We start from the raw sequence: 14,521 nt of genomic DNA on the forward strand, positions 1-14,521 counted from the left end.
CTGGGGCTGAAAGAAATATAAAATGTACAGTTTGAAGATAGGAGGGATGTCCAGAAAATGCTGTGACCTACTTTTCTACTTCCTCCATGTCTGACTGGCTGGGGGCTGCCTGCTGGCTAGCCCAGGGCATCTCCCTCTCCCTTTCTTTCTCCCTCATTCCCTTCTCTCTTGAGCCTACAGTCTTCTTCCCACTTATTCTCTCTGTCCACCAGCCTTGCCTATCCCTTTATTGCCTAGCTACTGGGCATTCAGCATTTTATTAGACCAATCAGGTGCCTTAGGTAGGCAAGGTGAAATAGCAACACATTTTTACATAGTTAAACTAATGCAGCATAAACAAAAGCAACACACCTTTACATATTAAAGCAATATTCTGCAACATAAACAAATGTAACACATCTTTACACAGTTAGAGTAATATTACATGACAACAGCTGTTGATAGACATTGGACTGTAGAAAAAAACTACTAAATTAAACCATCTTGTATATATTTTTTTTAATTTTTATTTTGCAATACAATTCAGTTCTACATATCAGCCACGGATTCCCTTGTTCTCCCCCCTCCTGCCTCCCTTCCCTTTCCCCCAGTCCGCCCCCCATTCCCATCTCCTCCAGGGCAACGCCTTCCCCACAGACTGAGATCAACCTGGTAGACTCAGTCCAGGTAGGTCCAGTCCCCTCCTCCCAGGCCGAGCCAAGCGACCCTGCATAGGCCCCAGGTTTCAAACACCTGACTCATGCAATGAGCACAGGACCCGGTCCCACTGCCTGGATGCCCCCCAAACAGATCAGGACAATCAACTGTCTCACCCACTCAGAGGGCCTGATCCAGTTGGTGACCCCTCAGCCATTGGTTCATATTTCATGTGTTTCCGTTCGTTTGGCTATTTGTCTCTGTGCTTTATCCAACCTTGGTCTCAACAATTCTCGCTCATATAAACCCTCCTCATTCTCGCTAATTAGACTCCGAGAGATGCACTCGGGGCCTAGTCATGGATCTCTGCATCCAGATCCCTCAGTAGTTGGATGAGGTTTCTAGCACGACAATTAGGGTGTTTGGCCATCCCATCACCAGAGTAGGTCAGTTCGGGCTGTCTCTCGACCATTGCCAGCAGTCTGTTGTGGGGGTATCTTTGTGGATTTCTGTGGGCCTCTCTAGCACTTTGCTTCTTCCTATTCTCATGTGGTCTTCATTTACCATGGTCTCCTATTCTTTGTTCTCCCTCTCTGTTGTTGATTCAGCTGGGATCTCCTGCTCCCCCAAGCTCTCTTTCCCTGGACCCTCGCCCTTCACTACCCCCACTCATGTTCAGGCTGTTCATGTAGATCTCATTCCATTTCTCTGTCATTGGGCAATCCCCGTGTCTTTCTTGGGATCCTGTTTTCCAGGTAACCTCCCTGGTGATGTGAGTAGCAGTCCAGTCATTCTTGTTCCACATCTAGTATCCTGCTATGAGTGAGTACATATCATGTTTTTCTTTCTGAGTCTGGGTTACCTCACTCAGGATGATTTTTTCTAGATCCATCCATGTATATTTTAAAGATATCTGAACTTCAGAATGGAAGTCAGGAAATGTGTTGCATTGGAGCAGAGGTTACACCTTTGTCTTCACAGAAATGAAAAGCTATTCCTTCAAAATTAATAAAGATCATTTTTAACTAGGGGAGAGCCCCTGAAAATCTTGGCTGGAGACATGAAGGAAGAAACCAAGAAAAACTAGTAGTGAGCCTCTACTTCCTGTTCCTGCTAAGATGTCTTTCTTCTGATGTCATTGACTCTTAACCTTCTGAAACTGTAAGCCCAAATAACCTTTGTTCCTTCCTTTTTTCTATAAGTTTCCTTGATCATACTGTTTCATCATGTGAATAGAAAAGTAACTAATATAATATTAATATACATTGGTAGTTTAATTTTAGTACTGTGGTAGAAGTGATTATTTTTACTTTAAAGTACATTTATTGAAGGATTCAGCTAGTGGTAAGGATGTAAAAGGTACAAAAGATGATACTTGCATCTTGGGATAAGCAAAATAATTATGAGAATGTTTGGTGGAAACTTAGAAAATTTTGTATAAATTCTGTATTGAGTAAGCAACATTAATTTCAAATCATGTGACATTAGAGATTTTATTTGACTGCATTTAAAATATTTAGTGATGTCATTATGATCAATGCATTAGATTGTTAGAATTGTCATCTTAACATCAGAACTGTGGCAAAATAAAAGAAAGAGACTAAAAAATGACAATCTTACCTTTTGTAGCTAACTAAATGTTCCTTTTATTATTCTTTAAACTTCTCAGTATGGTGAAAGTTTTTTAAAATTGTAAGTATAATAAAATTTTTCTTCCCAAATTCAGCATTATAGACAACACTGCCGCAATAATTACCTTCTAAAGCATCTAATTTATCTAATGATAAAACAGTTTATAAAAAGATTTTATACTGTTTGACAAAATATAGCAATAAAACATAATTTCAGCCTTTGAGTTGCAAAATAGGCTATTAAAATTCACAGGGAAAACAATAGCCTTAAAGAAAGAGTATTTCCTTGCTTGAGAGGGGTTTGAAGTTTGCAAAAGTAGACCTTGTGTTTCTGCATGTGACTTAACACATGTATGGGTGACATGAAACACAAGTGTCATTTGGGATTGCTCCGTTCTATTAACACATTGACACAAATAAATATCTTTGCTTATATACACATATACAATTTCATATGCATATGATTAGACACTTTGCACAATACAATTTTAAAATGGGGGAAAGAAATAACAATGAAGACTATTTCACCTATTTCACATGTACCCAAGTACTTTCTGCTTTGGAGACTTGCAGCACATGTGTTCTTTGAACAACTATGCAAAACTGAAGGATTTTGAATGAGGGTTCAAATGAGAAGATTTATAACTCGTTGGGGAAAGTGAAATCAAGCAGAAGTAGACATATTTACAAATTTCAGATGATCAACCAGTCCCACAAAGTAAATTTGATGGGGTATGTTAGGGGAAGAGATCCTTTGTGATTCTGGAAGAAATTGGAGCAGCAGATTATGAGCCTCTATTCCACAGCTGTGATCACAGGGTAAATGCGGACATCTCACAGGAGGAGAATTTCTCCCCCTGCAAACTGTAGTGCAGTATCTCAAGAGACATGATAGGAAAGGCTGGGCCAATGGGGAGGACACAGAAGCTGCTAAATATTGGCAGGAGCTCAGTAGAGCTGCAGAGCAAGGCAGAGATAGTGGGGTTGGGTTTTCATTTCCAACAGCATGAATTTCAACAGTTTTCACATGAGTTGGGGAAAAATTGAATTGACTAAATTTTCCTGGAATTGAAAAGATAATTTTTGGTATCAAGTAGAATGGAATTAAAATTCAAAATTAAACTATAAAAAGTTACGTTTTGCAAGATTAAAACAGTGATGAAAAAATCCCCATCTGTTACCCAAACATTTCCCTTCAATAAACCAGCAGACATAATCACCATTGACTTTATGAGAACTTCCTTATGTGTTTTGAGATATCAAAAGTAAAAATATTAACATTTGTACATTCAATAACTGCTGTAAGAAATATTACTCTTTTATTTTATTTTATTTTATTTTACAATACAATTCAGTTCTACATATCAGCCACAAATTCCCTTTTTCTCCCCCCTCCCGCCCCCCCTCCCCTTCCCCCCAGCCCACCCCCTATTCCCACCTCCTCCAGGGCCAAACCTCCCCAGAGGACTGAGATCAACCTGGTAGACTCAGTCTAGGCAGGTCCAGTCCCCTCCTCTCAGGTTTTCCAAGTGTTGGGATAATTAAAAATCCCTACAAGAAATCTTTATCATTAATTGTGTAACTCGGGTCAAGTATTTTGTATTGGCAGTGGCAAAGTAGCATGTATTTCAAACAAAAGTTCCCTAGTCTGAGCAGTTCCTAACTAACACTGAGACTGTGATCCTTCTACTGAAGTAGACTAACGTTGTAAATCCCCTTGCTTTCTCATCCTCCTTGAGGTGATATTATGAACCTAGCCAACCCTTCCTTACAACAGTGGCATTTTCAACTAAACACCATGCTCTAAGACACTATTCTCCTAGTTCTTTGTGCACCTGGAGAAGCTTATTTTAAGTATTCTATCTCCTTCTCTTACATTTTAGTTTAAATTTACTGTTTGAGACCAAGAGACTTTGTTGCTCTTCCAAAGGACCCGAGTTCAGTTTTCAGCACCCATGTCAGACAGCTCAGGACCACCTGTAACTTAAGCTATGTGGATCCTATGTCATTTTCATGCAGATACACACAGATAAACATAAATTAAAAAATAATACACTAAAAATGTTAAAATAAACCTAGTGCTTCTAATTTAGAGTCTATGCTATATGTAATGAAATGATAATAATAGACTTAAGTAATTCAAAATATGTCCAGTTATTAGGAAAAAAAATTAATAGTGGACATTTTGCACATTGTATCACAAGGCACCTAATTTCCTCAAGATGTAGTTAAAGCATCTCATTAAAAAAATATTGAGTTTCCAAAGACTATCCCTTACAAGTGCATAAATAGGCTATCTTGAAGAGTCCATATGAGACTTCTCTATGACAATAGAGTCAGAGTGAAGAAGAGCACTGAATTTAGGTAGATTATCTATTTTTTAATCATGGAAGAATTAAGTTTTCTAGTGAATGAATCATTTTCTGTCTGTCAATTCCATGCACAAATTACCCCCTGGCTGCCAACAACACACTGGAGACCTGTCAAATGAATTCAAAGTAATTTTTATATCATGTCAGCTCAAGTTCATTTCAGATTGGCAACTCCTGTTCTTTGCTGCTACTCATTTATGTTACATATTTTTAATGTAAATCAGTTTTCTTTTTCTTGGCAAACAGCTTCCTTTTGCTCATAGGCTATTGCATTACTACAACTTTAAGTTCTAAATTTATTGACCTAATTCTTTATATAAGTAAAGACTTCTATTTGAAGAACATTTATTCTGTTTTCTTCACTCTGAGTTTCCTAACAGACGTTTATATTATATGTTCTATTGTGAAAATGTGTATATTTTTGGTTCATCAAACTGGTCATACACTCTGCTATGTGTCCAACACTATGCTCAATGCAGGAGAATCAGTGAGTACTTCAGCAAACAAGATCTTAGCTGTCAGGGAACCTCAATGTTATTGGGTAGGCAGAGATGATGAAAGAAATGACTTACACAATGCATTAGAGAGTGTAAATACCAAGGGAGAAGGAACAAAAGTAAGATTACTAGACTATATGGATGTGTTAGAATATTTAGAAACAGTTAAACCAAGGAAAAATGTTATTCAACATGTGACTTTGAATTACTCATTTACCTCTGCTTGGGCAAGAAGACTGGGAATAGCAAAAAGTATTCTATTTGTCCTGAGAGGGCTCAGCGTAATTGAAATTGTCCTGTCCAGAGATATGAATTCCAAATATTGATGGATCTGGGTGATGATTCTCCCTTGCCAGTGGTCCGTAACTACTGTTCACTGCAGTTAAGTTGGCACATCACTTAACACAGACCTCTAACTAGGAAACTCTCCTTGTACATTGTAAGTTATGAATTCCCCTTTCTGTTGTGCTCACAATAATTTCTTTAATTTGAATTAAAAATTTTATCTGGAGCCGGGTGGTGGTGGTGCACGCCTTTAATCCCAGCACTCGGGAGGCAGAGCCAGGCGGATCTCTGTGAGTTCGAGGCCAGCCTGGACTACCAACTGAGTCCCAGGAAAGGTGCAAAGCTACACAGAGAAACCCTGTCTCAAAAAAACCAAAAAAAAAAAAAATTATCTGGAATTTAGTATTATGTAAGAGAGCTAGAAGTCGAACTATCTAATTTTCTCAGCTACACAAGAATAAAGGCAGATTTAAAAAAAAATTTGAATGGGGCCTGGATGGTGGTGGCACATGCCTGTAATCTCAGCATTCAAGAAGCAGAGGCAAGTGGATCTCTGTGAGTTCGAGGCCAGCCTGCTCTATAGAGCTAGTTCCAGGACACCCAGGGCTACATAAAAAAACCTTGTCTGGAGAAACCAAAAATAAATAAATAAATAAATAAACAAACAAACAAACAAATAAATCTGAACAGAAAGGAAAAATTTGAAAATCTAAAACCAGTTGATGAATTAAAAATGATTTTTGTAATATCATTGGAGATAACCTAAATAATTTTGAGATTTCTACAAATTAATGTAAATGACATGCAGATTTTGTGATGTGCACAAAATAAAGTAGGTTTCCATAGATGGAAAAGAGGGCTCTATTTATTTTTAAAGGGTTTTTAAATTGTGTATGTGTGTGTGTGTCTGTGTTCTACGTTTCTGTGTTCTTTGTGTGTTTGTGCTGATAGAGGCCAGAAATGGGAAGCAGATTTCTTGGAGCTGCAGGTAGCTGTGAGCTGCCTGTGTTGGGAACCTAACTGGGGTTGCTTGGAAGAGGAGCTAGCACTCCCAACTGCTAAGTGATCACCCCGTCACTAATTTTATTTAAATATATAAAAACAAAGTAAATGTTACTTTCTTAAGAGAAATGTGAACAACACAAGACTGTGTCTCCTCTCAGCTTTCTGACTGGCACCATGGAACCCTGACTGAGGGCTAGAGTGTCTGGTTTTAAACATACTGGATAGAATTCTAGGCCATGTCACCTGTGGCTGGTACTCAGAGGTCAATCAAATGTTTGTTTGTTTTTTATTTCAGGCATTCAGGTCCTAGAATAATTCTATAGTGCAGCCTGCAGCTTTATTCCAAAGGTGGCTATAGAACATATTTGAGAGATGTGAAGGGCCGTACTATATAATTGATGCCTTTCCTTTGGTTGAAGGATTCCATCACTGGCAGAGTTCTGTGATACTGGGTCTCCCTGTCCTAGGACTAACACTCAAAGACTTGATGTTAGCCTCTGGGATCCGAGGTAGCCTTCAGCCAACAGTCTGCAAAATATTGAGGAACTTTTGCTTAGGCAAAAACAATTCTGCCAAAAGCTCAAGTTATATTAAGAAGAATCTCTTCTGCTGAGCATCCAGACAGGGTCTGGAATCTAAGGTTCAGTGACTCCCTGATTGCAATGCTGTAGACAGCTTAGATAAGTCATGTCTACACTCTTGTAAGAAAGTACATTACATTTATTTTAGCTTGCAAGTTGGTGATAGTTTAAGACTCAGTAATAAAAACTAACATAGTACCTACAAAGGAGGAACTAATGATTGTAATAAAAACAAATACTAACAAACAATGTATCTAGTAATTCCTATTTAAAGAATTTATCTTCCATTTTATTATATGTATGTACAAAGATTTATGTACAAAAATCATGCATTGTAGCAATTTTATGTAACAACAAAGTAGAAAATAAATCCTCTATGTACATTGATGTGTCGGTCATATATAAATGGACTATAGTGCAATTATTAAGAAAATGATAAACTATGAGATTATTAGTATATGAAAAGAGAAGAAATAGAGTACTGAATAGTGTGTTTAGAAATATTGATAGATGAACAAAGACAAAATTACATAGAAACCTAAGCTTTCATGTGTGTACATAGGAAAGTATATAAAAGTTTACATTATTTTGTGTCCTGTCTTTAGACTGTTCATATTTAAACGAATTATTATTTTCTTTATTAATGTTGATCTTCGTCAATTTCACACATGTATATATTGTATTCTGATTACTCTTTCCACTCACTCTTTCTCATCTTCCTTCTATTCCTATCCACATTCCCTTCCTAGTAACTACCAGTCCATTTCCCAGGCAAGATGGTAGGCTGAGTGATTTGGGAGACACCTAAAAGGACAGAGCTTAGGAGAGTTAGTCTCTTACTGAGTTTATTGGAGTAGCTAATGAGAGTCCCAAGTCAGGGAACTCTGGAGGGTCATTATGGACTGGACTTAGGGTAGTAGGTCTCTTACTTGGGTTTATGGGCATCTGAAAAGAGTCCTGAGGAAGTACAGTAGAGATGAGCTGAGGGAAGCAGTTCTTTTTCTGTGTTTAGCCATAGCAGGTAAGTGCCTGGAGAGGTTCCCAGATTTAAAGAGTGGGATAATACTGAAAATTTTGGTTTTATAACCAAGGGCTGACTTCATGTGCTCTGTGCTACCTGGAGAACTTACCCTTTGGTCAACTCAAATCAAAGCAAGCAGATTTTAGGAAGCTTAGAGAAAAGATAGAAAGTCTCTCATGGTTGATGCAGGTTTCTGATGAAGGCAGGCTGGATGTTGAGCTGTTAGAAAAGAAAGAGAAGAGAAAGCCCTACCTACCTGGTGGTGAGGTTGACCTAGTGTCTCTGGACTAATGAACTATTTAAATGATATGGACTAGAAATAGTTTTCACAAATGTTTTCAAAATCCTGTAGCTGACAAATATATGCGTTTGGAAGCATCCAGTTCTTTGATGGTTAATGCATTGGTGAAGCTCTCAGTGCCGTCTCCTTCACTTTTCATGTTCTGTTGCATTATTCATTTACTCAACAAATAAATATTTGAGTGTTTGCAAGATGCTCTGCTATTTACCAGAGTTTTTAAGTTCCATAAGGAATTCACATATGAACTCAAACATTTTATAATCTAGCACAGGAGATTAGAGACCCAATAATTAATTATTTGAATTAATAGATAATCAACAATGTAAATGAAGAGGAAGACTTTTGGCTCATACAGGGAGTTTTGTATCTTTGCCAGGGATGTGTTCAGGACACAAGAAGAGAAACATAGTTAATCTGATGAAAAGGACAGATAAAATACAATTCATTCATAAAGGAACTTCAAATGGATGGGATCATGGACTCCTGGAAAACACAGGTATTTCCAAGTAAGGGTACATGTGTTTTTGTCCAGAAGACAGTATTTTGGAGGCCTGTAGTTGAACAACTTTATAGGTAAAAATTAGATTCAGTCTCTTTACTCTGTTTTTACAGCTTTCTATATGTAATTTCATTAATATATAATTTAGTAGTAACAATTAGCTAACTCATTCAATGGGTGGTAAATTCAGCAGTAGCAAGTTCCTACTGTACTGTCACTAGCTTGTTATTTTTTTTTAATCTGCATGTAAAGTGGTGGGGTGGGAAAACATACCAGTTTTTATTACAGTGTATCTGTTGTGCTAAAGCGGCCATATTTTCAAGATACGAAAACCATTTCACATGCAGTGAATGTAGTCAGTCATGGAAGTCACTTGACTCCTAAGCTTCATAGTATGTTGTTCTTTGCGATCTTAATTTTAAAATTATTATTTGGCCATAATTTTTATAAATTTATTATAAACGCACAATTTTAAACTCTCGGGGTCATTTTGAAGAAAGAGGTGTAAATGTTCAAAATGTCAGATATCATAGAGCTGGTTTCACTGATTTGCACTTTGGAAAAGCAGTTAAGTATCTTATTAGACACAATATAAGGAAAATAAAATAAAGAAATATTGAATACCAGTTCAATTTGAAGCTCCTTTGGGCAGTGCAACACAGAAGGGAAAGGTTTAAAAATTGTTCAACCCTTTGGGTTAGCATTCAAGAAAGATTATAGTTAGGCCTTTTATGAATGTGGTCCACTCTTTTACATGTTAAGTTTCCCCAGCATGAGACAGCTTCTCCCTTCACAGAAGACAACCTGCACTTTAATCTCTGTTACTGTTATCCAAGTGTCTGTTCAGAATCAGGGTTTTCTTCTAGAAAAGTATCACCATATTCAATTTTCTTGTAGAAATTACAGTTGGGAAAACTTTGTAACTCTTTACCATTTGAAAGAAACTACAGATGGCATTAATTTGCCAAAAGAGAATAGACACAGGACCTGACTGGTGACAGAACAATAGTGTCAGGAAAGCTAATATGGATCCCTACTCAAAACCCCCAGTTAACATGCAATAAAATATTTCCGAATGAACCCCTGGCCAAATAAATAGCAAAGGATTGAAGGTGATGACTCAATGACAAGAGATCACCATGGTTACCTCCAGGATTTGATGGTGAGACCCTATTGCTAAATGTCCCACATACTAAAGTGAGAGAACATGGGAAAAAAATCAAGCTAGTACCAACCTGGAAGCTAGCTTTTATAATTGCTGCTTCAAAAATGTTTGCATGCTACCAGGCATGAAAAATAATCAAGTCTTACTCACTTATGATCCTATGAACTACAGTAATGACTGGACTGGTACAATATGCTCACCGCTGCAGTAAGTGCACAAATGTTATTGAAGTAACCAGTCACTTCCTGATCTAAGGCACAGCCATAAGAAGACTGAATTATGCCTGGTGTCATTAACAGTTCCTCAAACTCATGGCTGGCTAGCTCATAGGCCCTAGAGGATAACATAATGCCACTCTGATAAATGGAAAGAGTAATACTTTGCTGTTAAATTCTTATATTTTCACCCACAGAGGAGTGCATCTTTCAACCCTCACTGTAGGTGCTTTTATTCTGTAATGGAGGGTGATTAACATAGAGACCTATAGCTGGTCAATGTGCAGAGAATAAGAGGGTGTATGGTGCTTAGCTCTAAATGGGACAGCTACACCTAAGGTTTAGAGATCATTATAGAAGGGGGTATGGGGTAGAATGATTCTAAGAGTTAGAGGTAGTGTATGTTCATACCAAAACAGTAGTTGTGAGAGATGACAGCACGATTGCATATCTGAACCCACAGCAAATGGAGCTACATGTACAAGACCTGTATGCAAAGCCAATTGCCACACAGGGGACAGGTTCTTCTAGTCCTCAAACAAGTTGAGGAGCTATTGGCAATGGAAAGCTGCTTAGGAAAGGGGAGACAGGTTTTCTTTAGATATATAGCCCTTAACAGGATACCCATGCCCAAGTAGATCCTCTTACACCCAGGCAAGCTAAGTGGGTTTAGAACGGAACACATGGAGTTAAGAAGGAACAGTAGTGGAGGGTAGGCTGGAAATTGAGAGTAGAGAAAAAGGGGTGCATTTGATAAAAATGCATTATGAAATTCTGTTCTGTTCCCTCCTAGTTCCTTGGTTTTAAAGTCAGTTTCCTCAAGTCGAGATGTCCGATCAGTTCTGCTAATTTAGAAGGATCTTAGTCCACAATTTCCTGCTTTCAGTGTTGATAGCACGAAATTCTTGAACAATAAAACAATCTGATAAAACTAATTTTGCCCATTGTTAGTGAGAATTTAAAATTTCAGACTGGTGGCACTGATAAATATGAGTTGTTTCACTCTAGCTGGGGGGAAAAAAACAGTGTCAGGAAAAGATGGAGAGAAACTAAAGATAGGCGATCCTAGCCCTTCAACACTAAAATGAGCTATTGGGGACAGTGTTCAAATAAGAACTCTTATCTACATGACCATGCCAGTGGTAGAAAATACAAAAGAGGAAGAGATGGCAATGCTGCCCCCAACACTGGGATGGAAATTTTGTAGCTTCTCCAGTGTACTTTTCAATGACTCTTCCAGTGATCATAAGATAGAAATGTTTACGAATCAGATTAAAAAGCCAGTTACTTGATTAAATCATTTTCTTTATATACAGAGCCAAATAAAATACAAGAAGTAGGATAAGTTACCAGCTTTAAAATAGGATGCAGGAAGAAGGTAGGATTTTGCTCCTGAGTCCCGTCTCACTGGGTTTCTGAGCCTTCATCTCTGGGATGTACTATTTCCTCTCACTATGAAGTTGTAAGGATTTGAGCTTCAATTAAACTAGGATGGCCAGCAGTTCAATGATATGTGTAGCACTCCAGTGCAACCTGGATGAGAGGCATCTGCCAGAGCTGCTGCTTTTCAGTAAGACTGATGAATAACTATTCCTCTTGAGTTGGTTGGTGTTAAAGTCAATATCTTTGAATTAAAATGCCCAATTAGTTCTCTTAATTTAGAGGGATCCTAGTCCATGTGGCTCTCAATGTCGACATCCTACACAGATTGAGTATTCTCATAATGACTTGACAATGCGGGAATTTTGTAGAAGAATGCAAAGAACTCCTTAAAAGCTGTTAGATTATGTTTGTAGTGTACAATGAAAAAGAAAACAGATTAAAATTAGGCAAAGAAGGAACTGCACAGGGCAAACTAAAGCACACTGCAAATCCAATGCTCCCATTGATCTCTCACCATGTGGCTGTAGGAAGTGATCATGCCTTTTAGAAAAAGGAAGGAGGAAATGTGTGGAGAAAAGATAAGGAACAACTCTTTTGAGCCTTGGGATGACAGGGTTCTTCTATTGGGACTATATGGCTCACTATTCAATGGTTGATGTCAATTAGTACTCCAGCAGTTAAAGGTTGAGTCCAAACTACATGCTTATAGCCTACTCCCTGTCAGTCCCATTGTTAATATGTCATGGCATGATTCATAGTCTTTGGGGGGAAAAGGAAATTTTAATTAGGTAAGACATTTCCAAAGCTTAGAGATACATCCATGTATGAAGATAGATAATAATAAGTTGAGGTCCTTATTGAACAGTCATTTGTTAATCAGTATATGTAATTTGTATGTATGACCAAAGACCAAATATTTCAGCATCATTAGAATCAATTCAGATAGTTCTTCATTACTAAAATGACTACCTTTCAAGTTTCTCCCTGTAAACTTTGTGTTCATATTAGTTGTTAAATTGATTTTTTTTGCTTTTATGTTTAGAAAAGCATTCAGTTAATGAATTTTGGATCTTCCTATGCAGATATAAATTGAAGACTGAGGGAGTACCCCTGGTTTCCAATAGTAAATTAAATATTCTAAAAGCAATTTAAGCAATGGTGTGAAGTGGTGACTTCTGAAATCTGGGAACATCGGGCATGAAGCAGATGGTGAGTAGCTATTTTTGTATCTATAAAAAAGGATAGGTAAAAAGTAAAACTACAGTAAAAATGACTGTACTGGATAGTTACAGCTGTCTTTCTGACAGTTGTTGCCAGAAAGAGGTTGATCAGGGAAAATACCAATAAATGTCAATAACTTCTCATAGAAAGGCAACTGCACAACGTTGGGGAGTGTTAGACTAAACAGCTGATAAATAAAAATCCACTTACAAGGTTTTCTTTTCTTTTTAATTAATTTATTCTGTCTTATATTACATTGAGATTTCAGTTTCCCCTCCCTGCTTCCCTCCCAGTTTCCTCTCCCCCATCTCCATCCACTCCTCTTCCATTTCCCTTTAGAAAAGGTCAGGCCTCCCAGGGATATCAACCAGATACAGCATAACAAGTTTCAGTAAGACTCCCCTCCCCCGTTTTAAGGCTGGATGAGGCTACCCAGTAGGAGGAAAGGGTCTAAAAGCAGGAAAAAGAATCATGGACAGCCCCTGCTCCCACTGTTAGGTGTCCCATGAAAACATCAAGCTACACAACCATAACATGTATGCAGAGGGCCTAGGATGACCCATGCAGTCTCCCTGATTTTCCCTTCATTCTCAGTGGTCCCCTGTGAGTTCAGGTTTGTTGATTCTGTGGGTTTTCTTGTGGTGTCCATGACCCTTCTGGTTCCTACAATCCTTCCCCCAACCCTTCTTCTGTAGGATTCCCCAAGTTCTGCTCAATGTTCGGCTGTGAGTTGCTGCATGTATTCCATCAGTTGCTGGATGGAGCCTCTCTGATGGTGATTATGACAGGCTCCTATCTACAAGTGCAGGAGAATATCGTTAGAAATCATTTCATTTAACTTTTTTTTTTTTTTTTTTTTTTTTTTTTTTTTTTTTTTTTTTTTTTTGCTGGGCTTGTTTGGTTCTATCCGAGGGCTCTGGTTCTATCCTGGTATCTTAGATAGCTACAGAGCTAGTTTTTAAAAGTTGTGATCAATGTGCTTGCATTTGAACCACAACACCTTTAGAGAACTTTGGCCTAAGACATTGTACTTTAGTTGACAAAACTCATACTAAGTATAATAGTGTTCCTAGAAATATGATGTTATTTAGATGATGTTAGCAGGTCTAAAATGATATGTTAAATTTTACAGTATTTACTTAGTTCCTGTGCAATATGTTAAATGGATCCATAGTGACTGAAAAATGATCAGACGAACATAAAAACATACCCAGATATGAAGTGTTATAATAAGAAGGTTATTATAATATATTATAATAGAAGTTTCAGGGTAAAACCAGCACATTCTGATACAGAGTAAATGTTACAAACAGCTATCTCAATGAGTATTGTCTGAACATTCTAATATTTCTTTAAAATTTTGCAGCAACTATGTATAGCACCTGAAGGCAGATGTGGTATTAGCTCCATAGTTCATCATCATTGCCAATGAAAATACGAAGGATCTGAGAGTAGCCTCTGTCTCTGTATCTTCATCTCCAGCACTCAGGAAGCAGAAACAAGAGGATCTAAGTTTTAAGGCCAGCTGAGGCTACATAATAAGAGACTCTGGGAAAAAATTCTCATTGATAGAGCATTTACTTAGCATATGTAAGGCCTAGGCCCCTTCCCCAGTAAAACACACACACACACACACACACACACACACACACACACACAGAGAGAGAGAGAGAGAGAGAGAGAGAGACAGAGACAGAAACACAGAGAGA

This window comes from Peromyscus eremicus, chromosome 11 (assembly GCF_949786415.1).
Source record: "Peromyscus eremicus chromosome 11, PerEre_H2_v1, whole genome shotgun sequence".
In the NCBI taxonomy this organism is placed as follows: domain Eukaryota; kingdom Metazoa; phylum Chordata; class Mammalia; order Rodentia; family Cricetidae; genus Peromyscus; species Peromyscus eremicus.